At 38.6% G+C, this 25,536-nt stretch overlaps 1 pseudogene; it reads right to left on the bottom strand.

Moving 5' to 3' along the window:
* Nucleotides 1-18,799: 18,799 nt before the first annotated feature.
* Nucleotides 18,800-21,321, bottom strand: LOC149750226 (MARCKS-related protein pseudogene; annotated as a pseudogene).
* Between the last annotated feature and the right edge of the window lie 4,215 nt (nucleotides 21,322-25,536).

Below are 25,536 nucleotides of genomic sequence, written 5' to 3'. Positions count from 1 at the left end.
GGGAAGATCCCACATGCCGTGGAGCGGCTGGGCCCGTGAGCCATGGCCGCTGAGCCTGCGTGTCCGGCGCCTGTGCTTCGCAACGGGAGAGGCCACAACAGTGAGAGGCCTGTGTATAGCAATAAATAAATAAATAAATAAATAAAAGGTAGAGATATAAATCAATAAAGAACAAATAATTAACCTACCTGATTTGTTTATAGGATTTTCTTTGTTTTTCTTCATCACTGACTCCTTTTTCTCTCTCAGGCAAAAGGAAATTTATACACCCTTAATTCTGCTTTCTTTCGAAATGCACAATAATTGTTGTCCAATCAGTTGAAATATTCTAATGCTATTAGTGCAGAACACTGATGTGTGGATGGCTGGGAACATTTTGCCCATATCAGTCCTAGTTAAAACCTCAACATTAACTTTGTATCTTATGGAAAAGACTTTTGCTTCCTAAGACTTATGAAGACTTTTCAATCATCAATGGATGATTTCCCATCCATTGGCAAGATCCCATCTGGTAAATGTAGTAGCTTTTATTACTGTTCACCAAATATTCTGTTTTTCTTCCCTTTGAAGTCCCTTGCTGAGAGACCATTAATCTCTGCCCAAAGATCATGTGGTTTGTTTTGACCAATTAAATGAGCAGAGGTGACAGAAGTCGCTTCTGGCAAGAACTTTTAAGAACCAGTACATGGTTCACTGGTTCTCTTTTTCTTCTGCCAAGGGATTGGTAATCAGACTGCTCATTGCTCTACTAGCTTAAGTCCTAAAACAAAGCCCCTGGCTGTCTTGGGATGGATACTTAGAATGATTAAGAAGTAAACTTTTGTTGTTGCAAACCACTGAGATTTTAGAGGTCACTGAAATTCGAAGTCCACCATGTTATCTCAGGGAGGAGATAATCCTGCCAATATGCATGAGCAGCAAACTCTAAAGAGGCAAAGGAAGAAAATGGTGTCATTGGATCTTTTTAGATACTGGAGTGATGGAAGAGGGGTCAGTCACTCAATAGGAGCCTTAGTGATAGAGGAATCCGGTCATTACCATAATAGTGCCCCAAGAAAGAGAAATCACTGATCTCTTTTTGCATCTGCTTTGCCATCTCCTACCAGTGCCTTCCACTGGCTGAATTTCACAGGAAGAGGATAAGGAAGCATGTGGATACAGTTCACAGAGATCAGCCCTTTGGGGTTGGCAGAGAAGGCGGAGTAGGATGAAGGGTTGGCCTTGGAAGGGCAAACAGAAGAACCTATACGCCTCCTTATTGCTATATTCCCAATTCCTGTTTGTTTGCCTAGTGCATAGGGAATACTTAAAGATATTTAATGGATGAAATAATGAAGAACATAGACATTAAAAGCAAAGTAATTAATATGGATGCTAAGATCAGGCTGCATTTCTTGGCTTTTTTAGGATATTAGTTTACTTCAATAAGTTGTCTTGTCACTGAATATTGTCATGAGAGGGTTTTAGCTATTGATATAAAATACTTTTAAACCAAATTTTGAACTCCTATGAAGAACACTAAAAAGTAAAGTAACTGGGGAAGGAATTGTGAAAGAGATCGTATTGGTATGCAAAATTGAGGTGACTCAATTTGAACAAGTTTATTGAGTAGATAATTAAGTGAAGAAGGTGAGTCAGAAAATGTAATTCATGGCATGCAGTTACACACAATTACTCAAATTATCACTGGTATTGATATTTGGTGGAGTGTCAGCTGGGGCAAGGCATTAGGAGATCATGTGGTTGTGGCATTTGATCACTATGGCAACAATGATGATTAAGAGACTGTGGGATGGGCTGATTATCTCTGTGTTGTAAAGCTTATAAAAAAGAAAACAATAAGCTTAGTGCTTGAACTCAAACCAAAGACATGAAGAGAACATCAGAAAGCTTCTATGGAAGCTTTAAGTAAGATTTCCTAACCTAGAATCCACATTAAGAATTCATGTTTCTTATTTAAGGTAGGGACACTTGTTGGGAAGAAGTGAAAACTATTATTTGAAATAGGGACATTTGGGTAGGCATAGATGAGGCTGAGAACTTAGAAACTCAAATTCCTTTGAAGCTGCCTTGACAATGGAAGATGCTTTCTCCCACTGTCTAATGAAACCAGTCTTTCCTTCCAGAAGAACTTTTCAATAACTTCTCTTGGGGCAGTTGCCTCTCAAGGGGGTACCTGTTCTCCTCAAGACACTCCTGCCCCATTCACCATGCCTTATTGCCTCCAGGACCATAATGAGAATTAAATCCCAACATAACCATGAGACCCAGCATAATCCTGAGAGAAAATTGCAAGGTCTGCTCTGGGAGATCATCTTGCCAATTTATATAAACAAGAATCTGGCAAGCATGAATTAGATTGAATGCTAAAGAGATTAGGTCAAGGTGAATGAATTGTAAGATTTAATTGGCCAGTGATTCTCAAAATGTGGTCATTGGACCAGCCAGCATCAGCATCACCTGAGAACTTGTAGGAATGCAGATTTCCTAGACTCCATCCTAGACCTAATGAATCAGAAATTCTAGGGCATGGGGCCTGGAAATCTGTTTTAACAAATCATCCAGGTGATCTGGTACATGTTAAAATTTGAGAACCATTGGAATATGCTAAATGTATGTATGTGGCCTCTACTAGAATATGAGATTTTAGTATTTTAGGTAGAAAAATTGGGAGTGAGTCAAACAGTTGGCTGGTAAATAAAGCCTGGACTCAACAGTTTCCTGTAGTTAATGAGTTTAAGATTACAGAATTACCTTGACATAATGTAGAAAAGGAAGCTTGATGGCTTAGAGAAATAAGAATGTTAGATTTAAAATGTACAATTTGCTCCACACCCTCTCACCTTCCTTACTCCAGAACATCCTGGAGGACACCTCCTTCATTCAAAACATACTAAAATGCAATGGAAAGAAGAGAGCACCCTTGAAAACCTCTGTGCTGGTATCCCTAACCTCTGAGGATGGACATGAGACTGTTGCCATGAAAATGAACTCCCTGAGTAGCAGGGCCAAGTGGCTGCTCTTAACTGTCAGAGACAAGGTGGGCACAATTATCCCAATATCCTGATTAATAATAATACCTTATTATTAAGAATAATATATTTTATTATTATTAATAATATCTTATTAGACACAGTTTACAGAGTGGTAATCAGAGTGTTTTGACCAACATGGACATGTGCCAGTGACTAATTGATCACAAGGTCACTGGCAATTAAATATATGGGCAATCTTGTAAGGTGTTTCTTGACTTATATAAAATAAAAACCAATTTAAGTTGTCAGTGAGAATTAGCCTCATACCCAGTTCCCAATTCACAGATCTGAAGTCCTTTAATTAAGGAGCAGACCAGGTCCCTTTGAGGAAGAATGTAGCCTGAAATATGGCCACAAATGGCATCCATGGCTTTTCCAGATTAACCTATGGTCATTTACCAGGATGATTTTTACTGGGGAAAGGAAATCCCCAGTCCGTCTAGGGGTTTTTAGATAGTGAATTCGAGATAATGCTAGTCCTTAGGAGACAAAACACTATTATGGCCCAGTGGTCAGAGTATGGACTTAACGGAGGTCAAGTGATAAATGAAGTCTTGACTTCATTTAATCTGACAATGGATTCAATAAGTCCACAGACCCATCCTGTAGTTATTTCCACAGTTTCTGAATATATTAAAAAATAGACATTTTTATCAGCTGAGGCATCAACTTAGAAACAACAACTGGTGAGTTTAGGTTGCTATGCTATAGAATGTAGTATATGCCTTAAACTAACATTAGATATATAGTGCCCTTTTAGCCAGAATGCAGAGATGCCAGAATCAAAGAATGGAGGTGGGAGTTACCTGTCTTAGTATCTCATATTTCAATTAAATATTCAGAAGATTTAGAAATCCTAATTTCCAAGGTAGAACAATTTCTGCCAGGAAACATAGTCATTGTTCCATTAAATTAAGAGCTGAGTCAATCTTTTGGCTATTTTGGGGCTTCTCATGCTGAAAAACCAACAGGAAGATCTTACTCTATTGGCTAAGGTAATTGCTATGTGGAAATTGGGTTACTGTGATACAGTAGAGGCAAGAAAAACACGTGTGGAACTCGGGGGTTTCACTGAGGAACTTCTTACTGTTCCATAAGAATGGTCCGTGGGAAACTGTGAAATCTCAATAAAGTCAGCACCACTAAGAATTTTAAATTGTGGAAATAAAGGTTTAGGTCACCCTTCCAGGTAAATAACCCCAATCAGAAAAATACATGGAACAAGTGATGGATATAATTTTAGGTCTCATGACCAGCTACAAAAGCAGATATTATAGTGGCTGTATCTTATGTTAATTTCATTTCCCCCCCTTTTTCTGCTACTGAATATAAAAAGTTCTAATGGGAGGTTAATTATAATTTAAGTTTCAGGAAGGGGCATGAATGAACTGAAATCACTCCATATTTATGGAATAGCTGATGTCACTTTTGTGTGAGGGGTAAGAGTTTTTTCATGTGATGGAGAGGCAAAAATTAATGCTATGAGGCAAAAATTGTAAACTAAGCTGTTTATGTGCTGTCCCGCCCCCCTTCCCATCTATTATGGCATAACAAATTACTTTCCAAACCTAGCATCTTTTTTTTGTTGTTGTTGTTGTTGTTGTTTTTGCGGTACGCGGGCCTCTCGCTGTTGTGGCCTCTCCCGTTGCGGAGCACAGGCTCCGGACGCGCAGGCTCAGCAGCCATGGCTCACGGGCCTAGCCGCTCCGCGGCATGTGCGATCTTCCTGGACCGGGGCATGAACCTGTGTCCCCTGCATCGTCAGGCGGACTCTCAACCACTGCGCCACCAGGGAAGCCCTCAAACCTAGCATCTTAAAAGAACAATATTTTATTATTCCATAATTTCTGTGGGTCAGAAATCCAGACATAGCTTAGCTAGATACCCTGACTCAGGTTCTCTCGGAGGGCTGAAGCCCATCTAAAGACTTGTCTTGTAAAGGATCTACTTCCGAGCTCACTCACATGGCTATTGGCAGGATTCTGTTCCTCAGGGTTGTTGAACTGAGGGCCTCAGTTCCTTGTTGGGCTGGAGACTTTCTCATTTTTTTGCCATGTGGGACTCTCTATAGGGCAGCTCATAAGATGGCAGCTGGCTTCCCATAGAGTAAGGAAGTGAGAAAGCAAGTAATGGTGTCTAATATGGAAGCCCATGATGGAAGCCAGGATGGAATCATATCATGGAAGTGACTTTTCAACACTTTTATCATATTCTATTCATCAGAAGTATACGACTTTTCCAGCCTCACTTCAGGGGGAGGATACACAAGGGAATGAATACCAGGAGGCAATGATCATTGGGAGCCACTTGGAGGCTGCTTCTCATACCCTCAATTCATTCTCTGCCCGATTCTGCCCTGATACGGATCTCAGTTGGACTGCATCACTCAGGCTCATACCCTCTGGCTTTCTGTTGGGTTTTACCAATGGCAAGTCCAGGCAGAAGAATAAAAGATGAAAGGGAAATAGAAATATAGTAGAAATATTTCTTTTGCTGCTTTTTTTCTGCTTTCATGCTGTGTTTCTGGCAGTAGCTGTGCTCTTCTGCCTCATAATTCTGCTCGCCTAGCTCCAGACTTCACTAGGTGCTGGTAACACCATTTCCTCCTCTTCCCTCTTCAGGCTTAGGAATGATTTAGGCTTTCCACAATTGCCAGTCCCTGAATACCTCAACATCTCCTGCTGATTCTTTAATTCTTCACACACATCTACAAATGTTTCTTGCATTAAATTCTTTGGTTTCCCTAATAGCACCTTGAATAGTACACATTTCTTAAGGGAAGAGATTATGTATTATTATTTCTTTAGTCCTAATGCCTAACATGGTAAGCATTTAATCAGTGTTGGATGATTAAGTGGATGGGTGGGTGGGTAGATGGGTGAACCTAGTTTGAGTAATACGAAAGAAAGGAAAGATAAAATATTATAAATTATACAAAAATTCTTCACTGACACAGAGACATTAGGCCTCTATGTTTTGTCTGAGACGAAACAGAGAAAAGAATTAAATCTCTAGTGAAAAATGGCAATTTTAAAGAAGTAATTTTCTTTTGATAGAGAAGGGAAAAAAGAAACTTATTTAAGTCAAGCCAACAAGTCCACAGTAGTGTAAGAAGAGATTTTTCAGAGGGTTACCCAGTTTATGGAAGCAAAATGCATACTGAATTGGCTTAATATTAAATAGCCATAACCAAAGGGTGTGGTTATTTTTAAACCATTTCTAAACAATTAAGTTTGTTCCAGCTATGTGTGTCATGAAAAAACTTTTGTCAGTGATGTTTAAATTTATGTTAATGATCAAGGGAAATTAAGCTGATGTTTGAAAGTATTTGAGTTTTAGGCATAAAATGCTCCACATAAAATAAACCATACTGTGTTCTAAATATTAATGTACAATTAGTAAAGAACTCTGACCCTTTGAAGAAAGACAACTAAAAGTATTTACTGTTAGATAACTTCATTCTGCAAGATGTAATATTGTAGAAATATGGCATTTTCACAATTTACTTTGTCAGGGCAAGGTACCATATTCTCTGAGATTTTGGCTTCTATCATTTTGCCACCATAGTAAGAAATGGCCTTAGTGTTCTGGGTTAGAATTGCCCTGTCAGTATAAGGCAAATTCTAAGGACCATCTGTTTTCTCTCTGTAAAGTGTGTTATAGCAGCCTTGCAAATAATTTTCAAAAATTGACTTGTTCATTGTTTTCCCTACCTGCCCTCACCTCAGGAGAAATATATTTGAACAGTAAATTCATAGTCTTTATTACTTCTGAAGCCCCCGTAGTTACTTGCAATGGACAAGTGAATAAGGGAATATTTGCAAGACTGTATAGAGACTATGAGGAAGAGTAGAGTTTATAGGTAGAATCCATTCGACTCAAAAGCATTTTATTAGTGAGAAATTTATTTTTTAATGTATTTTTATACAGCCCAACTACCTAGATAATTTATGTTTTAAAAAATCTCTAGGCATACCTTTTCTTGTCTTAATTGGCAGTTTTATTGGCATAGCGTTGACAACAGTCCTCATTAATACAACATTCATCGCACTTAAAGAAACCTAAGATGGTGTGCTGCAGGGGGTAAAAATATCTCAAACAACTCTGCACCTTCTTCCCAACATTTGCAATCAGTATAATCAAAGAGTTGAGAGAAATTAATAAAGTGACAGAAACCAATCATGTTCAAAAAGGAACTCTAACACTAAAAGCCTCAACTTCTTAATTATATCCTCTCTTCCATTTCAAGCACACCCATGCACAGACCTACATATATCTTAATATCAGCATATTCAAAAATATACTCACTTTTTCAGGCTTGAACTACCTTACAGATCCCCAGAGAGGTGCAAGGTCTAGGAAATTGTTCAGTTAATAGAGAACCAAGAATTCTTTTAACTAAAAATATTTGTAATCAACCTCCCAAGTGGTTAATAAAACATGTGACTGAATGTGAAGCAGGCCAAAGAAAAAAGTGACAAATCCATTTATTTCTTAAAAATCAAAACATTATATTGAGAAATCTGTTACTCACTCACCTGCCAAGTTCTAAGATTAGAAATCTTTGTTTTCACTGCAACAGTTGATGCTACTGCAAACTGCTAAGTCACTTGAGGAACCTGCTCCCTGTTCTATTTCAGATGTTTCTTCTTCAGTAACTTTTTAATTAAAAAGCTTTACAGAGAACCCTAAACTTAGAGTCATAAGAGCAATGCTTTTAGATTTTCCCCCTCTCTTATGTGTGTATATATGTCTATAATTCTCCAGATTTATTAAAATAAGTGCTGTCCTACAGGCCGAAATAAAGCTACAAATGCAACATCTGTCTCATTTCTCTAATTATCTCATGGATATCTACCAATGTATTAATTAACTTCTAAATTTCATGACTCTGTCGACCATACAGTTCCTTCTCTCAGTATCATCTGCTCTCGGTATTGTTCATAGTTTTAAAAATTAAATCAACCTTTTTCTATAGGTTTCATTTGAGTATGACTTGACCAATCACTATAGAGTTATTTAGTCCACCATTTTATTAAGACACTACGTCTTCATGCGTATTAGTATCATGGTATATTTATTCCTTTGTTTGCAATAGAGAGAAATGTAATAAACCACTAATAGTATCATGGGTTAAGAGATGCTAAAAGGCCAGAATCTACTGTAAACTATTCTTCTTCCTACATGGTGTGGTGTATGAAACTCTCACCATTAGTGTCACTGTTTTTAGTTAAGTTGAATAGGTCACGACAATTATATAATCTAATAATGTTACAAGGAAGTACTCTAATATCACAACAATAACAGGCTTGATGTAACTTGAAACCTATCTAAACAAAATAAAACCCATAATCCTTGCCAGTGGGTTTGGGACCAAACTTAACTTTTCACTGAGTCTTCAGATTCTACAACTTTTCCACAATTTAGGATGGATTCTTCAAAACTCCAGAAAAAAATTAAAAAAAAAAGAATCTTCTTTTTAGCCACACACTATTACATAGCTAAGGTTTAGAGAAAGCTCCAAAAGTTGAGGAATGTGTGTAAAAGATCTTGAACGACAGAGCTGTTTTTGTTCACTCTCCGTCCTTTGCTACAAAGAAAAACAAGAACATGGGTGACCTATAAGGATAAGGGAAACAGATTTCCATCTGTAAGCCTATAAGGGGCCATTGAAAACAAGAGTATGAAAAGAAGTTTTAAAAGTTATAAGGAACACATTCAGAGAAGAGCTTCAAATGAAAACAAGCAATTAATGAGGTGGGTAACAACAGGAATTGAGCATATGCCAAGGCCTGCCCCCTATCTCATGCCTCTTTGGTGAGAGAAATTGCTTTTTTTCCCTTTACTATGTAACCCTATCCTGAACTTTATGACCTTTAGAAGAAAGAAAGATACTCAGGAAATAAAATTAGGATTATCATTGCTGGTAGCAAAATGAGAGACTAGTGGGTTTATTGTTTAGAAACCATTCTAAGAAAGAATACCAAAGCAAGGAAATTAACGTTTGTCTGAAAATGATACAAAGAGCACATTGTGGCTGCAAGTCTATAAACTGCATAGTGTTCTAGAATAACTACATGGGCAATATGAAATGATAGTTTAAGGAGTTTCCTTATATATGCAGATACTTAATCTGGATAATTTAAAGAAGTAGTTGTGACCTTGGGCAAATTTGATAATCTCTCTTTGTGTGCCTCAGTTTCCCCATCCTTAAAATAGAAATAACAAAGAACCCATCTCATAATTTGTTTTGTTACTACTAACCTATATAATATATTTAAAATATTTAGAGCTGTGCCTGACACAAAGTAAGCACTCAGTAAGTATTACTACTCTGCCATTAAAAGCATAGACTTTTGTTAAAATATCTGAAAAAATACTTCAGTTCTCCAGTATACCTTAAAAAGAGGTTTTGTATGAATGCCTGTAATAGGCTGAATAATATCCCCCCAAAGAGATCCAGGTAAATCCTAATCTCTGGAACCTGTGAATGTTACTTTATATGGCAAAAGCATCTTTGCTGATATGATTACATTAAGGATCTTGAGGTAGTGAGACTTTCCTGAATTATCTGGGTGGGCTTTAAATGTAACCACAAGTGTCCTTATAAAAGAGAGGCAGAGGGAGACCTGCATACAGAAGAAGGCCATGTGATGCCTATAGCAAAATGATTACTTTGCTGGCTTCGAAGATAGAGGAAGGAGCCACAAGCCAAGGAATGTAAGGAATGCATCTCTTGAAGCAGGAAAAGGCAAGGAAACAGATTCCCCCCTAGAGTCTCCAGAGGGAGCAAGTCCCTCCTGACACCCTGATTTTAGCCCAGTGAAACTGATTTTAGACATCTGTACTCTAGAACTGTAAAAGAATAAATTTCCATTAAGTCACTAAGTTTGGGGTAATTTGTTACATCAGCAACAGGAAACTAATGTAATGTCACACATGTTAATTAATTAAATTAGCCATGTGCTATGGCGTGAAATGGTTATGGGAAAGTATTATTATCTGGTTTACGTAGTCAAAATAGGGATCTGTTTGCTTAAATTTTACAAACTGATAAGGTTTCTCCACCATCCCAGTGCTCAAAACAGATTTACTGCTCCATTCTCAGGCAGTGAGTGGAGACTTGAATTCAGACAGAGCTATGGGCATTTAGTGGGAGACCCTTTTAGCTTTCTTTCTATGCTTAATTTACCACTTCAGACATGCACACTTTAATTTGCTAATCTGACGTAAGATGATACTACTTTTTAGGTAGCTGTCTTAAATACAAACATAGAGACCTGCCACATTTTACAAAGCAAAAAGTGGATGGATCAGGCAGGGAAACTCTTGGTGTTGTGGAAAAGTACTGGCTTTGGAGCCAGGGAAATCCAAGTTTGAATCCTAGATCTACTATAAACTTTGAGACCTTTATCCTCTTTGGGTTACAGTTTCCTCCGGCATAAAATAAGAATTTTTTAAAAGGGCCATTTGTGATAAAAATGGTCTCATTTTATTTATAACCACGTGCTCCAAGTCCACATTGTCTTTAGAATCAGGAATTCCAGCCCTTTTTCCAGAGTCTCCCCTCATCGAATGTTTCTGAGAATTCGTCTCCACTCACTGCCTGAGAATGGAGCAGCAAATCAGATGGTGCCTCTAGCTGGATTTCAACACTGCTGGCCCCTTATAAAATGTTGGTATGTACTGGTCCCAGAGGCCCTGGTGCTACCTCCGCTGCCTGCAGTACTTCTGAGGCAGGCCGCAACATGCTCTGGTGCCCTCTGAGCATATCTACACTGGGTCCTCAAGAAAAAAAAATGGCAAGGCAGGTGAATGGCCAGGCAGAAGGTGAAAGATGTCCTTCCTTCCATGTTAGACTTAGTCAGGGTGTGTTCCATAGCAGATAGCTGGCCACAAAGAGGCATCCTGAAGATTTTATGTTTTTAAGCTCGTTTGATTCTCCCACACGATTATTTTCCCCTGGGCATTATCGCCAGTACTGAATTTGATGAATCCAGAAGGATACTGCCAAGTAAAATTTAGATAAACCCACAGTTGACAAATCCAAGTATTAATTGGGAGATGTCAGCTCTATTTAGAAGAGCTTCTTAATCTCTTGTAGATTATATCAAGAAAGAACTGTGACCTTCTAAGAATTATCCAACAGTGTCACTAAGACACAGCATTTGGCCTAGATCAGAAATGTAATCTCAATGCTCCTCTCAGCATAAAATAGAATTCACCAAATTTGCAGACGTTTTCCTTAGAACCTACCACACTGCAGATTCTTTAGAAATTATGCCATCCTTATGAGCCCAGAAGCTACAAACCAGTAAACGGTCTTAGAAAACATTTGGTTACCAGAAAACAATGGTTTATCTTGACCTCTGACAAAATTTGCACATGACTTATTCACTGAGTCAAGCATCTCACTGTGGACCAGCCAGATCATTCATTTGATGGTAAATGATTGTCCATCTAAACCTGTTAATTAAAATATACAGCATTAGATTTTTTTTTTCCATTAGAGAACATCTCTATTGCCTACTGATTGGTCAAATAGAAACAATACCCCAGTTCTTAAATTTTGGAGATGACACACTCCTTCCCATGACAGTGAATGTATGCAAAGCCCACAAAATGTGGTGTATAAGAAATATCAAGAGGCTTTTGTGGTCTGTGGACCCCAGGTTAAAAACTATTGAGACACAAAGAATTTCAAATATGAAGCAAGATTTTCAGACATTTGTGTGACAACACAGAGCTTAGGGCATCAAATAGGATTTTTGTTGATAACATAACACTGAGTTGATAATAATTAGTTGTATTGTGTGTCTTTAATGCATTTGGGTGGTAGAATTGGACAAAATAAATATATTTGATTTGGTGTTGCAAATAGATTTTTATTAAAATTTTCTGTTTATATAGGATAGCATATTAGTTGTCTAGGACTGTCTTAAGAAAATACCACAGACTGGGTGGCTTAAACAACAGAAATTTATTTTCTCACTGTTATGGAGGCTGGAAGTCCAAGATCAAGGTGCCTGCAGGGTTGGTTTCTTCTGATGTCTCTCTTTGGTTTGCAGATAGCTGCCTTTTTGCAGCCTCTTCTTATGATTGTCCCTCTGTGGGTTCACACTCCTAGTGTCTTTTCATACGTCCAAATTTTTTCTTCTTAGGACACTAGTCAGATTGGATTAGGATCCACCATGTGACCTCATTTAATCTTTATGACTTCTTTAAAGGCCCTATTTGCCATACAGTCACATTCCTAGGTATGGGGGGTGGGGGGATGGGGGAGGTAGGGCTTCGACATATGAATTTAGGGGGAGACATAGTTCAGGCCGTAACACATAGTATATGAATTTACTTGCCTTTATTTGCCCCTAAAAGTGTTATTTCAAATTCCAAATTTTCATACTTGAATTATCCTTCAGAAACATTACATTGTATAGAAATTGCACCTCATTTTCTTATGTTAACCTGATGTCAATAAAACTGGCAATGGTTAATTTGTGGCCCAAAGAAAACAACCACAGACAAAAGGCTTTATAAAGAGAAAATAGTAATAACTGTAGTTTGAAGAGCTTTTCTTGGTCTTAAATGTCATCATGGAATAAGTAATGTAAATAATTAATATGTAGTTTTGAAAAGATTTATAATATTTGTTTAATTGTCATGTTTGCTTTTAATGTAGAAGAATTGGTGTACAAGTTATTCTTGGCAACAGAAAGACTATACAAATTATATTTTAATTCTCACCACACTACTGAGTTTGCTATGTTACAAACATATCAATAATATATTTGCAAATCTGCCAGCTGAGGTTGGAAATTGCAAGGGAGAAAGTATTGGTGGGTTTATATTACAATAGGCTAAAAGAGCAAACATTAGACATTTATTTAGAAATAGTACACTTATTGTTAACTTTCACTGTTAAACTAAACTTCCCAAATAAAATATCTTATATTGGTGTGCATGCAGAAATGACAAAAGGTGAATACAAAGAGGTAAAAATTATACAGCTGAAGCATGGACACAAATCCAAAGCAAATGAAATTAATATTGTATATTAAAATGGTAAATATTTAGGCAATAAATCTTACAATATCAAGGTTATCAGTAGGTCAACTTCCACATTTGTGAAAAAGGCATCAAAAAGAGAACAGTCTACTTAGTCCTTCTCCCTTACCAAAAGTCTTTTTTACAAAGAGGAAATCAGTATTTTGTGAGAATTGGATCTTTTTTTTTCATTTTCCAATGAGCAATCAGTTTTAAGTAATATTAAAGGCATTTGAACCCAGAAAATATGCAAAATATAAACAAAATTTTAACCCTATTGCATGGTGCGTCAGATGAACAACAGAAATAATTGCTGTCAGTTTGTGCTTTTTTGACCAATAATTCTCTGTATTTCCTACAAGTAACTTGAGTGATGCAAATGACTTTATTTTTACAGCATGCTTTTATTAAATAGTTTATTATTTTGGCAGACTAATAAAGATTTTGGTATTTGCTTTTATTTGCAATAATATTACCACCACATAAAAAAAGATTTTATGTTCTTTTTGAGGAACAAGGAGGATAAAAGTGGTGATGGATAGCGCAACTGAGGCATCAGCAATAAGCTGGAAATGAGACACATAAATATGAAAGCAGAGCTAAGAAAATAGAACTGCACCCTTGGCCTTTCTTAAAAGAACATGCACACTTCATGGTTCATTCACACTGTTACAGAAACTCCTTTTGTTTCCAGTGAATCAGGGAATACATGTGAAGTCTGAAACACTATTCTTACTCATAGCTGACTGACTTCTTCTATTTAATTAGACTCATTCCAGGGAAATATTTCCAAGCTTTCTGAGGATGTTTAGATTTGAGGAAAAAAAATAATCAATTGACTAAAAAGTTGGTGGCTGGAGGGACGGAAGGGGAATCAAAACAGATTTACTATTTTTATCATTAATTAGCACAGTGCACAGAAATGAAAGCATTCCACACTGTAGCATCTTAGAGTCAATAGAGCAATTGTGTAGTATTTAAGCATATTCGATGTAGGTGGCTAGGCAATTGAATGTGTCATTAAGGACAAATAATATTATATATATATATATAAACATTGGGTAGCTCACATTAGATGGAGGCTTTGGGAATTATAGCATTATATCTTGCCAGTGATGGTACACGTTTATTCAAAAATTATAATTGTTTTTGTGTTGCATGTTTTCTGACAATGTCAGTATGTAAATTTTACATGTCAAATATTATATATTTATTGTCACCAGAGTGTGTTTAGTATTAATTTTATCTTTTTCCGTTAATAACGTGTTTCCTTATAGCAGCATTTAATTGTTACCGTGAATGAAAGCAGATTGTGATGAAGAAATGAAGGGAAGGTAAATCTTTTATTCAGGGCTAGAACCTGAATTGGCAGCTCTTAGCTCAGTAATATTCAAACGTGGAACTATTTTTCTTTGCACATGAAAGTGCAGCCAATAGATGAAAGTAGGAAGAAGTAATATGTTGTGAGCTGAGAAATCCACTGCTTTCATTATTGACATAATTCTTCAGATCTTACAGAGGGAGAGAGCTCTACCATTTGGACTCTTGCTGCAAAGACTTACAATAGACATGATTCTGACAAGAGGTTGGTGGTAGCTGAACAGACTTAACAATTAATGGTATGCCAAGGCTGAGTTCAGAGAATTGCTTTACCCAATGCCAATCATTCATTCCTGGCAGTAGCACTTCACATCTTTCCTGGGATGCCGTCCAACTACAGTGGCATCTAAAATATATCGAGCAGTGTTACAGTTGGAGGTGAAATTGAAACTTGCGCCAAACAGAAGTGACAAATTCACATGGCTGAGTGTTGCCTAGCAATCAGGTCCAAGGGGGATGTGGCAATTCTGCGTTTACCCATAGGAGTGTGTAAAGGGGGAAAGAAGTATTTTACATTAGAGCTTAGGTGGTCTGATGAGTAGAGCCAGGTGTATGAGAGACTTCATTTCACTTCCAGAGTGTTAGGAGGTAGGAATTGAAGTGGCATAGGGAAAGGAGGGCAGCAGCTGAAGTTGGTAGGATAAGCAGCTTTCAAGTCGGAGGTTCTCAGCAATTAACCTGGGGGAGGGGGAGAGCAGCAAGATGCCAAGATGCCAGACTTGCTTCAGAAATTCATGGCAATTGGCCATCCTGCTGCCTTTTGACTGCAGGCCTCTGATGCACCTCTGTTCAGCTGACACTTGGCAGCTGGGTGGCCCCAGGGTAAAGCGAGCAAATGGTGGCCTTCTCGTCCCAGAAATCCACCTGGGAGCAAAGCTCCCGCTGGGCAGCCAGACTCAAGAGGTTAGTGGAAGGAATGGAACACTCAAACTGAAATTCTAACCTTGTGCCCTCATTTACTGTTTCTTTTGAGGGTTTCCCATTCCAACTATTTTTTATTGGTCTTTTCTTCATCTTGGAGAATGCTGCTCAAACTCCCCCTACCCTATACTCTATAGTACAAAGTGACTGTCAGAATCAACGATCAACCTATGAAACAGCAAGTGGTACATCAAAATACCAACTCTGGGGAAAGAGACACAGTGCTTGCCCTATAAAATTTTCTCAGGTCACAACCTGAGAAATTTTGTGCAAATAATTTTGTCTTGGGTTTTCCACCCCTCCTTATTTGGAAGAAGAATAAAACTGGAAATTTGTAGTGTAGATTTAACTGTTTAGTGGAGGAACTCATGGACGTATTACAGCCACCACACCGTAGATGGTTTTCTTCTTTGCCTACTTTTTTGTTGTTCTCTTTCTTTTGAACTGTTAGGACCTCATTAACCTGATGAGTCTAGACTTCACGGCCCTGTGTGAGAGAAGAGCCCAATCTAGACTGAGACGGTGGACATTGTCATTCCCCCGTGTGGTGCTCACTAATCCATAGACTTACTCTTAATGAATCTCAGGCCTGAGTGAGTGCCCATTCCCAATGTTGCAAAGCTTCAATACTATGTCTAGGGTGTTTGGCTAAATTTGTATGTAATCTGTTGTTTTCTCAAGGAGACTACAACTTCTAAGGGCAGGAACTTCTAAGTAGGGTCAGATAAGATAAAAAGGTGAAAATGTAAAGTGCTATGTAATTGTAAGGTATTTTTGTTATTTCTATTATGTGTGGTATGCTGCTCATTTCACAATAGATGTTTAATAAATGCTGGTGGATCAATGGACAGACTAGATTCATGGATGAATGGATAATGACTGATGAATGTATAAAACCACACATACATTTAAGAGATTCAATAGATCATAAAGCTGGCTAATAATAACAACAACTAAATTTAGGGACTGCTCATTTTATGTCAGCCTAAATTCTTTACATTAATTAACTCATTTAATTCTCACAACAACAATATGAGGTAGATATTATGATTCTCATTTAAAATGAGAGGGTTGTTGCACAGAAAGGTTAATCAGTTTTCCCAAATTGTTAGTAAGTGAGGAGAACTTCTTTCTAATTGGACTTCAGAAGTAACCTCCATTAATGGTATTAATTACCCATATATATTAAACTTTGGATCTATTCTATTTAATTTCTTTAAGCATGAAAAGCTAAAGCAGAATGCAGTCAGTACACTCTTGTGGTAGGCAGAATAGGACACTTCAAAAATTACCATATCCAAATCCCTGGGTCCCCTGAATATATTAAGTTACATGGCAAAAGGGAATTAAGGTTGCAGATGGGATTATGGTTGCCTATCAGATGACCTGGATCTAGGGAGAGGTTATCCTCGATTAATCAGGCGGGTCCTATGTAATCACAAGAAAATACAGAAATATGAAGAGAGAGGCAGAAGAGTCAGTGTCAGAGGAATGCACTGAGGGAAAGACTTGACCACCATTATTATCTTTGAAGATGGAAGGGGACCATGATCCAAGGAATGCATACAGTCTCTAGAAGAGGGAAAAGGCAAGAAAATGGACTTTCCTCTGGGCCCTGCCCATACCTTGATTTTAACACAGTGAGACCCATTCTAGACTTCTGACCTCCAAAACTGTAGGGTAATAAATTCATGTTGTTTGAAGTCATTAGCTTCGTGGTAATTTGTTACAGCAGAAACAGGAGACTAATACAGCTTTCAAATTCCAAGATTACAGAATGAATTTTGATTTCTCACTAATCCAATGCTGGAGTTTATTGACATAACTTCAAGAGTCAAAAATTGGAAGTCTCGGCCTGATTTAGATTCATTATTAGTCCTATTTTCATTAGAACTATGTACGAGGAAAATCTCTCAACATAATCTATAATTTCTGAACACTTTTTCTCTAAAACAAGCAATGTCTATTTTTATTCCATTTTAAGTATATTATGATCGTTAAAATTATAGACATAGGCACCCAAAATTACCTGGAAAAGAGAGATACCAAGTTCCATGGTCTACGATTTAACTTTTTCTGCCCTGTTACTTCACTTTCCTTGCTCTTTGTCTCTCCTCTTCTTTCCCATCTTCCTTCACCTGTCCTTTGTTTAACTCTCAAAACAATGATCTCCTCAAACCTGATACTTCTCTGGCTAAAGATCCATTAAGAATGCATCCCTTTTTTAAAGCCTCAGTATCCTAATATTTCTATTTCTCTTCTTTTCCCCTTTAGTAATAGTAGTATTAATAATGATAATAGAGGGAATCCATTAAGCACTTCCTATGTGCTAATATTGTGATAAATGTTTTACATACATTGTATCATTTAATCCTCATAAAAAATAAGAGGTAAGTACTCTTATTATTTCTGTCTTTCAGATAAGAAAAGAGAGGCATAAAGAGGGTTAGAAACTTGCTCTAATTCCGTTAGCTCAAAAGTGGAAGAGCTGGGATTCAAATCCAGAGAAGTGTCCACTTCAGGTGAGTGATCTTAACCTTACATTCTGCTGCCTTCTGGTTTAGTTTCTCCCTGGAAGCAGCTACTAGACTGCCTCCTATGCAAAAAGTACCTGAATTATGCATAGTGCTTAAGATAACAAAAGATAAAAGTGTTAAGTGCTCTGTCCTGAGGAGAGCCCTAGGTGGTTAAGAAATAAGCAGAGTAAAAATGGGGGAAGTTAGAAATCCAGGCAGGTATTGTGCACGCAAAAGCCAGAGTTATCCACAATGGAAAGTAGACCCTGAGAATGTCAATGCAGGGCCCTTGGCTTATTTAGTTTCATATTTTGAGCACTTAGCACCAAGCTCAGTGTACAGTGAGTGTTCCACCAGTGATTTTAAACTTGAGTTTGCTGGACCACCAGGGATGTGATGATAATATTGGAGAATCCATGTGTTTTACAGTCAGTATTCTAAAATGTCAAAGAAAGTGATCCATTTACAATGATAAGACTGCACAGACTGTTTAAAGAGATGAGTTTCTCGGCTGTTGGCTAGGATTCTACCAGTTCAGTAAGATTATATCCTGGTTACTTCATGATGACCGGAAGCTTTGATTAACAGATATGTATGTGTAATAAAACAGGAAACCAAATATTGCTTAAAATAAATTTTGTTTGCTAAACAAAATATATCAAAACATAAGGACTGTGGAGTCTAATGAATTAAAAAGCTTTACTTAATGGTGAAAAATTTGAGAACCGTAATGTGTACTCAAATATTAATTAAAAGTTGAGTGACTAGGTTCAAATTTTGTGTCTCCAAATATCCCCAGTTATAATCTAATGCTTCTATTAACAGATTAATGAACTACTTCTTGTAGTCATCATACTTTAGTGCTAATTGGCTTATCAGCTGAACTTCTGGGACAGGTGACATGTAGCTGAGATCTGGGCACAGAAGGAATGTGAGTTTTAATCAGAGGGAAGACAAATTTTCGGGAAAGGGCTACATAATTTTATCTAGTAGGAAGTATTAAGGGGCTAATTTCTTTTGGGCTGGGGGGTGTAGGTGTAGAAGAGAGTAACACAAAAGAGGAGAAAAAGTGTGGAAAGAAGAGATAATACAGCCAGAGACAAACATTATCTATTACACAATTTGCCTACTCCTGGTACTTTCAACCAAAACAGAAGCAATTAATAAATAATTTCTGGGCCTCTACATTAAAGGACTGTGCCATTCAAAATATGATTCAAGAAAACAAACAAACAAACAAAATATGATCCTTTTTTTTTTTAAAGAGACATTTATTCCTTTTCCAAGGGTTACAGTTAAACCAGGTGGAAGAGAATGGTTTTAGCAGTTAGAAAAAAAAATTACAAATCTGGGGTTTGGCCATTAAAAGTTATTTACAACAATGGGAGGGGAAAAAAAACAAGAAGTTGTTTCACATTACATACCTCTCCCCCACCCCAAAGCTTAATACTTGCTTACCAACTCAAAAAAGAGACACAGTTGATTCACAAGCTGGAGGTTTGAACTCGAGTAAGACATTTTTAAAAACCTAAACGGGGGCAGTGTCCTCCCTAGCCCAGGGGCCACTAGGCACAGCACAAGAGACTAAAAACTCAACAGGGGAAGGCTGGACACTCAGGGTTTGGGAGTGTAGGCACCCCCAGATCTGGCTCAGGGATTTGGGGAGTAAACAAAACCTACTTGGAAAAGAATTGGGGAAGAAAAGCAGCAATTGCCTTCTGCACAGGTGGGGACAGGGAAGGAGGTAGGGACAGGGGCAGGAGCATTTCCCATCACTAACCTAACTTGGGAAACTGCAAGGGACCATCTTCAACTGGCCTTAAGAGGAAGACCAGATGGATGAGTGGAGAATCCACAGGAGGAAGAGGATGAGAGGAAACGTGGCTAGGGGGCAACAGCCCCTTCCTTTCTGGGCGCAGGAAGGCAGCCAGGGCACCAGGTCTAGGCAGTGACCTCACAAGGACAGCACAGTTTTTGCAGCTTAAGATCACCCACCTGCCCCCACCCAGCTACTCATTCTGCCCACCCGCTGGTGTAGGGCCCCTCTCCACCCAGAGCGGTGGATGGCTCTGCGCCTGGGGCCCTGCCTCTTCTGTGTCTCCTCCCTTGGAGGCAGCACCAGCCTCTGCCCCTGTGGCCTGGGGCTCCTGGCTCTCAGGGGTGGCGCATGCCTTCCCTTCCCGGGCAGTGCCTTCCTCACTGCAGGCACCGACCCACCCTGCTCCTGCCCTTCCTGTGGGTGAGGATGCAGACGGATCCCCCAACCCCCCTTCCGATTTCTCCTGAAGGACAGGCCACTCAATTTGGAAGCCTTCTTGAAAGAGAATTTCTTCTTCTTCTTGGGGGTCTCCTTGGGGGAGACCTCCCCTTTGCCCTCAGCGCCCTGGCTAGGGGGTGCCGGCTCGATGACATCGCCAGTGGCCCCGGCTGCCTCCTCTGTTCCGTTCACGGTGGTGGGGGGGCGGCGACTCTCTTCACCTTTGGGGGATAAGTCTGCAATGCTTTTCACGTGGTCGTTCTCCTGTCCGTTGATCTTAGCGGGGGAAGCGCCTGCTGCCTCCTCCGCGTTCACGTCGCCCGGGGAGACTTGGAGCTCTGGCTGCCCATGGCGGGGGTTGTGCTGGGGGGCGCCCGCAGCCGCCCCGGGCTCGCGCCGCAAGGGGTAGTTCGGTCGGGGTGGGCCTGGCCGGCGGAGGGGTGGGGCTCGCGCCTGAGTGGGAGGGGTGTGTGGGGGGAACCGAGCTCCACCCCCGCTCAGCGCCAGACCCGCTAGCTGCGCGCCAGAATGCCTAAAATGTGATTCTTGTTCTTTGTCCTCAAGGGGAAATGAGATTTCAGCACCGGGCTGGCACTAGGATGAGGAGAGTAGGGCACTTCATTTAAGCATATGAAAATGTATATAGTGACATAAAGTAAATCATTATTTCATTTAACAATACAGAGATATCATCAGGTAGTACCAGAAGAATTAACCAGGAAATGATAAAAATTTGGGGGGAGGGAGCCATCATTATGGCCTGGAATCAAGAGGTATTGAGCCAATGTACTGGGGTCTGGAGGGGCATCTATCTGACTTGCCCTATATTCCTAGACATGTACCACACTGGATTACTCTTACTAAAATAGATTTTTTCACTCTCTCTTCTCCTAATAAATAGAAGAGAGCAACTGAAGCTCAAGGCACCCCTTTTTCTTCTCATGACAGCCCTAAGATTCTCAACCTAGCTGGCAAATGCTATAGCACTAATCAGAGTGCTGGGCCTATAGAGCCACTTAATACCTTCTAATTATATGGTAAGGAATAACAAATATTTAACTTGGAGAAGATCTCACCAAATGGCAACCCTACCACTTCCTAGCAGTATGAACTTGGGTTAATTACATATTGATTTTATTTTCCTTATCTATGTAACGGGATTACTAACTTCTACCATAAAGGTTAACCAATCTATAAGCGTAACTGAAATAACATGTAGACATATCTGATGCTGATTAGACAAATGTTGACTATAAATTTGAAAGGTGACCATATTGCTATAGACAGATGGAGGCTAACACCTTTCATTGAGGGAAGTTGTGTGGTATTTAGAAATTGGGCCCTGCTGGTCCTTGATTTTTTTACTTACAAAATGAAGGCCTTAAAACAGGTAGATTTTGGAAGATCACTGAAATTCTAATGGTCTCTGTTTCTGAGAAGCAACCATCTAGTCAAATTCTTTCTAGGCCCTAAAGCACTGATACAATGTTAAATATAAAAAGGATAATGGAAAACTTAGCACTAATTAAAGAGACAGCATATCATCTCTTTCCTCATTGTGCACATGCTTATATCTTGGATACGTATCAGTTGGGGTTAGTGGGTGATGATATTATTAGGCTGGCAAAAACAAAAATAAAAAGTAGTGAGAATTTTGTTTAGCCAAATTTATTCAATTTAATAAGAAACTACATCTTTTATTTATTTATTTTTGATGTTGGGGGTAGGAGTTTATTAATTAATTAATTTATTTTTGCTGTGTTGCATCTTCGTTTCTGTGCGAAGGCTTTCTCTAGTTGTGGCAAGCGGGGACCACTCTTCATCGCGGTGCGTGGGCCTCTCACTATCGCGGCCTCTCTTGTTGCGGAGCACAGGCTCCAGACGCGCAGACTCAGTAGTTGTGGCTCATAGGCCTAGTTGCTCCGCGGCATGTGGGATCCTCCCAGACCAGGGCTTGAACCCGTGTCCCCTGCATTAGCAGGCAGATTCTCAACCACTGCGCCACCAGGGAAGCCCCAGGAAACTACATCTTATTCAGGGGTTCTTCCTACAATTTTGGTATCAAATTGTCTTTTCTTTATACAACGGTGATAAAAGATAGTACTTATTTATTCAAATTACCTTTCATAGGAAATGAAAAGTTGGCAGCTTTATATCACTTTCCCAGTTTTTTCTATTGTTGATTAATTTTTAGGTCCACAAAATTTGAAAATCTAGAAATCCCTGACCTATAGCACCAACCAATAAATAGTTTTTATTTTTATCATTAACATTGGCATTGTCATGAACGATGTTAAGAGGAAACTTTCTGAAAGGAATATCTGATTGTTTATTGAAAAGTACCAAGTTTTTAAAGCCTCACTGGCCTTTCTCAGAATCAAAGCCTAACCAGCCCTTCCCCCAGCTTCCCCACCCCCACTCTGAGGAGGAAAAGATGTGAGAAGAAAGAAGAAGCAAGAGTCAGATTTTTTTCTGCTCCTGTGGGATCCTACTATCTGAAATATTTACAAGTGTGGAAATGGCACAGAGGAAGCCCACTTACTGCTGGAGAAGAAAGGTCGGAACTGGGCTTGCAGCATCCTCAGTGAGCCAGCTCAGAAGGCTTCTCTGCCCTGACCTAGCTCCAGGCAAGTAGCTATCAGGCCTGTTTGGGGTAAGTGATGCAAGGAAGATAAAACAGCAACAGCAGTTTTAATGTCAGGACTGCTGCTTGAGTTGCCACACTCCCAGCAGATTAATACAGCCACATTTTAGAGGATTTTCATTGGATGAAATTTTAGCAGGTATATTAGAAAAACTGAGGGGAGTAACTCTATAAAAGTTTAAAGTCTATGCGTAGTGGACTTGGTGGTAGGTTTTTAAATCCACAGTAAAGACTTGGTTTTGGCTACCTTCTGACTAACTTTCAAAGACATTTCTATTGTAAATTAATAATAAACTTTTATAATGACTGGAGATATTTTCTGACTTAAGAACTTAATCGTGAAATTGTTAATCTATAAATGATTTGCAAATGTAAAAAACTGCTATTGTTCCTACTATTTTTCCTATTTACCAGCAATATTTTTCATATTCTTATCATTGTCTCTCTATTGAACTTGACTTGAAAAGTAATATTTATTTGCATATGTCAACTTTGAGTGTTATGGTGAGTTGTATCAGACCTGCTGTTCAGACATATTGACATTAAGTAAAGAGGAACAAAGGAACCTAGGAACTGACTCTGAGAGCTCACCAGATTAATCTGTTATCAGAACCAAGAACATATATTTAGAAGTTTGGTTTGTTCAAACTATATCAAGCCCCGTACATAGTCCCAGATACTTATTTATTCTGAACAGAGATTCACATATAAGGAAGTATGCCAAACAACCTCATGTCAATCAGTGACAGGAATAGTTGCAATAATACAAATAGACTCAACAACAGCAATGATAATGTATATTCCCTAGAGAACGAATATGCTCTCCAACATGGTGGCATTACCTGGTCCTCAGTTAAGATTTGATATTTTCCTGCTTCGGAGAGCATCCCACTCTTTGACCTCTTCTTCTGAGTTGAGAATTATTATTGCTCTTGTTGTGATTCTATTTATCTCTTAGAGAAGATGGGAAGGAGTTTCATCTCTTTCCCATTTTTATGCATCATTTGTGACTGGATAACCTATATTAAAATGATTACAATGTGTACCAGAACGCTATTCATGCATGCACCTGTTTTCTTCAGGTTTATTCTGACAGAGTATGTGTGTGTTTGGTAGTGTTGGAAGGGAAGATAATAAGTACAGCCAGGTATATTTTGACAAAACACTTGAATGTCATAAAGCAAAATTTACTATTTTTCTTTTTTAAGCCAAAAAAAAGACCATTCATCAGTTAATCTATTAAAGCTGAATTGCCTAGAGAAATATGTTTATTTTCTTTAACTGTTTTATTTTGTATATTGATTTTGAAAATTATTCTTAAATTCTTCCCCAATCCTCATATGTCTGTAATTTTTAAAGATAGTCTCACCAGTCAGAGTGGATCTCCAGGTATATGAGTGTGAAATCTGGGGAAAGATGGCACACACAACTTTAATATCTCTTCTGTCTTTAGACTTATGGCAAAATCCTTTAAACATAATGTGTTTTAATCACATCATTGAAAAAAGATCAAAAATAGAAATTTTAAAATAATTTTTGTCAAAACTAGAGCACTATGGTCTAAAGAATATTAATGAACTCATGCTACCTCAAGATTGCAGGTCAGGCATGGTTATTCAGGTGTGGCTCCCTGACCAAGTCATGCAGGGTAGGACTTTTACCTCTAGACTTTCAGACAAGAAGTTTTAGAGGATGAACATGTAGCTTACCTCTAAATTAATTTCCTTTGAAATCAATATGTGTTATTCTGGGAAAGTAAAGGAATATATCGACTACATTAATGTGTAGGATTTCAATGGACCACTCTAAGAACAAGCTATATATTTGTATGTAAGGATGTGTGTGTATGTACACACACGTCTAATAGTCTAGTAAAAAAGAGCCCATAGACCTATATTCAAACGTAAGTACACATATTCATACTTCATGCTCAAGCACAATTCTGACATCATTGACACTTTGCATTGGAATAGGACAAGCTGGTATCACCAAAGAGGAAAATTAATTCACTCAATCCTTAGTATGCTCATGGAAGCCGTACAATTCATTATAAGCATATTGCCAATAGAAATACAAACAAACAGCATGTGTATCCTATTAGATCTAAATCATAGCAGGGAGCCGAGCTGGTGGAAATATAATGCGTCCAGCCTTAAGCATTCTGAGTTGTACTCATGAATGACTTACTCTATGCCTGGATTCCACTCCAGTCCCTTATAATTTACACTGGGTTATTATATGTTGTGCCTCTTCCCAAATCAGCTGTCTCCATAAGGGACTCATGCATTACGGAGTCAGGGGAACACTCAGGACCAGTCCAAGAATGCTTTGTCCATTGGGGAAAAGTCAAAGTAAAAACTAGTCCCTATGTAAATGCACAAGAAAATGCTGGTTCCTAAACGTCAGGTGCTCCTGAAACCCTGCCTAAGTAAAGTCTAATAGCTGGTCTCAAGAAGAGTGTGGCTGGCAGTTTGGAGTAGATAATTTAAGCTGTCACGAAGTTGGGGAGCCTGGCTGGTTAAATCTTTTGCAAGCCTATTGCTTCTCCAAACACTCCCCACAGTATCTAACACACAAACATACTTTATTGAGCATCAGCAAAAGTTGTTTTTCACCCACCCCTACTAAGTCATTCAGACTAATATAAGAATTAAGACCAATGAAAGGAAAAAAGTAAAACCATAAGTATCTAAAAGTCCATTGTTTAGACAAGATTTTTTTTTAATTTGGAAATTGCAG

The sequence above is a fragment of the Delphinapterus leucas genome, chromosome 2 (genome assembly GCF_059928025.1).
Source record: "Delphinapterus leucas isolate spDelLeu-1000000601 "Yukka" chromosome 2, BTC_Dleu_Yukka2, whole genome shotgun sequence".
NCBI classification, from domain to species: domain Eukaryota; kingdom Metazoa; phylum Chordata; class Mammalia; order Artiodactyla; family Monodontidae; genus Delphinapterus; species Delphinapterus leucas.
This window is presented reverse-complemented; position numbering and strand designations above follow the sequence as displayed.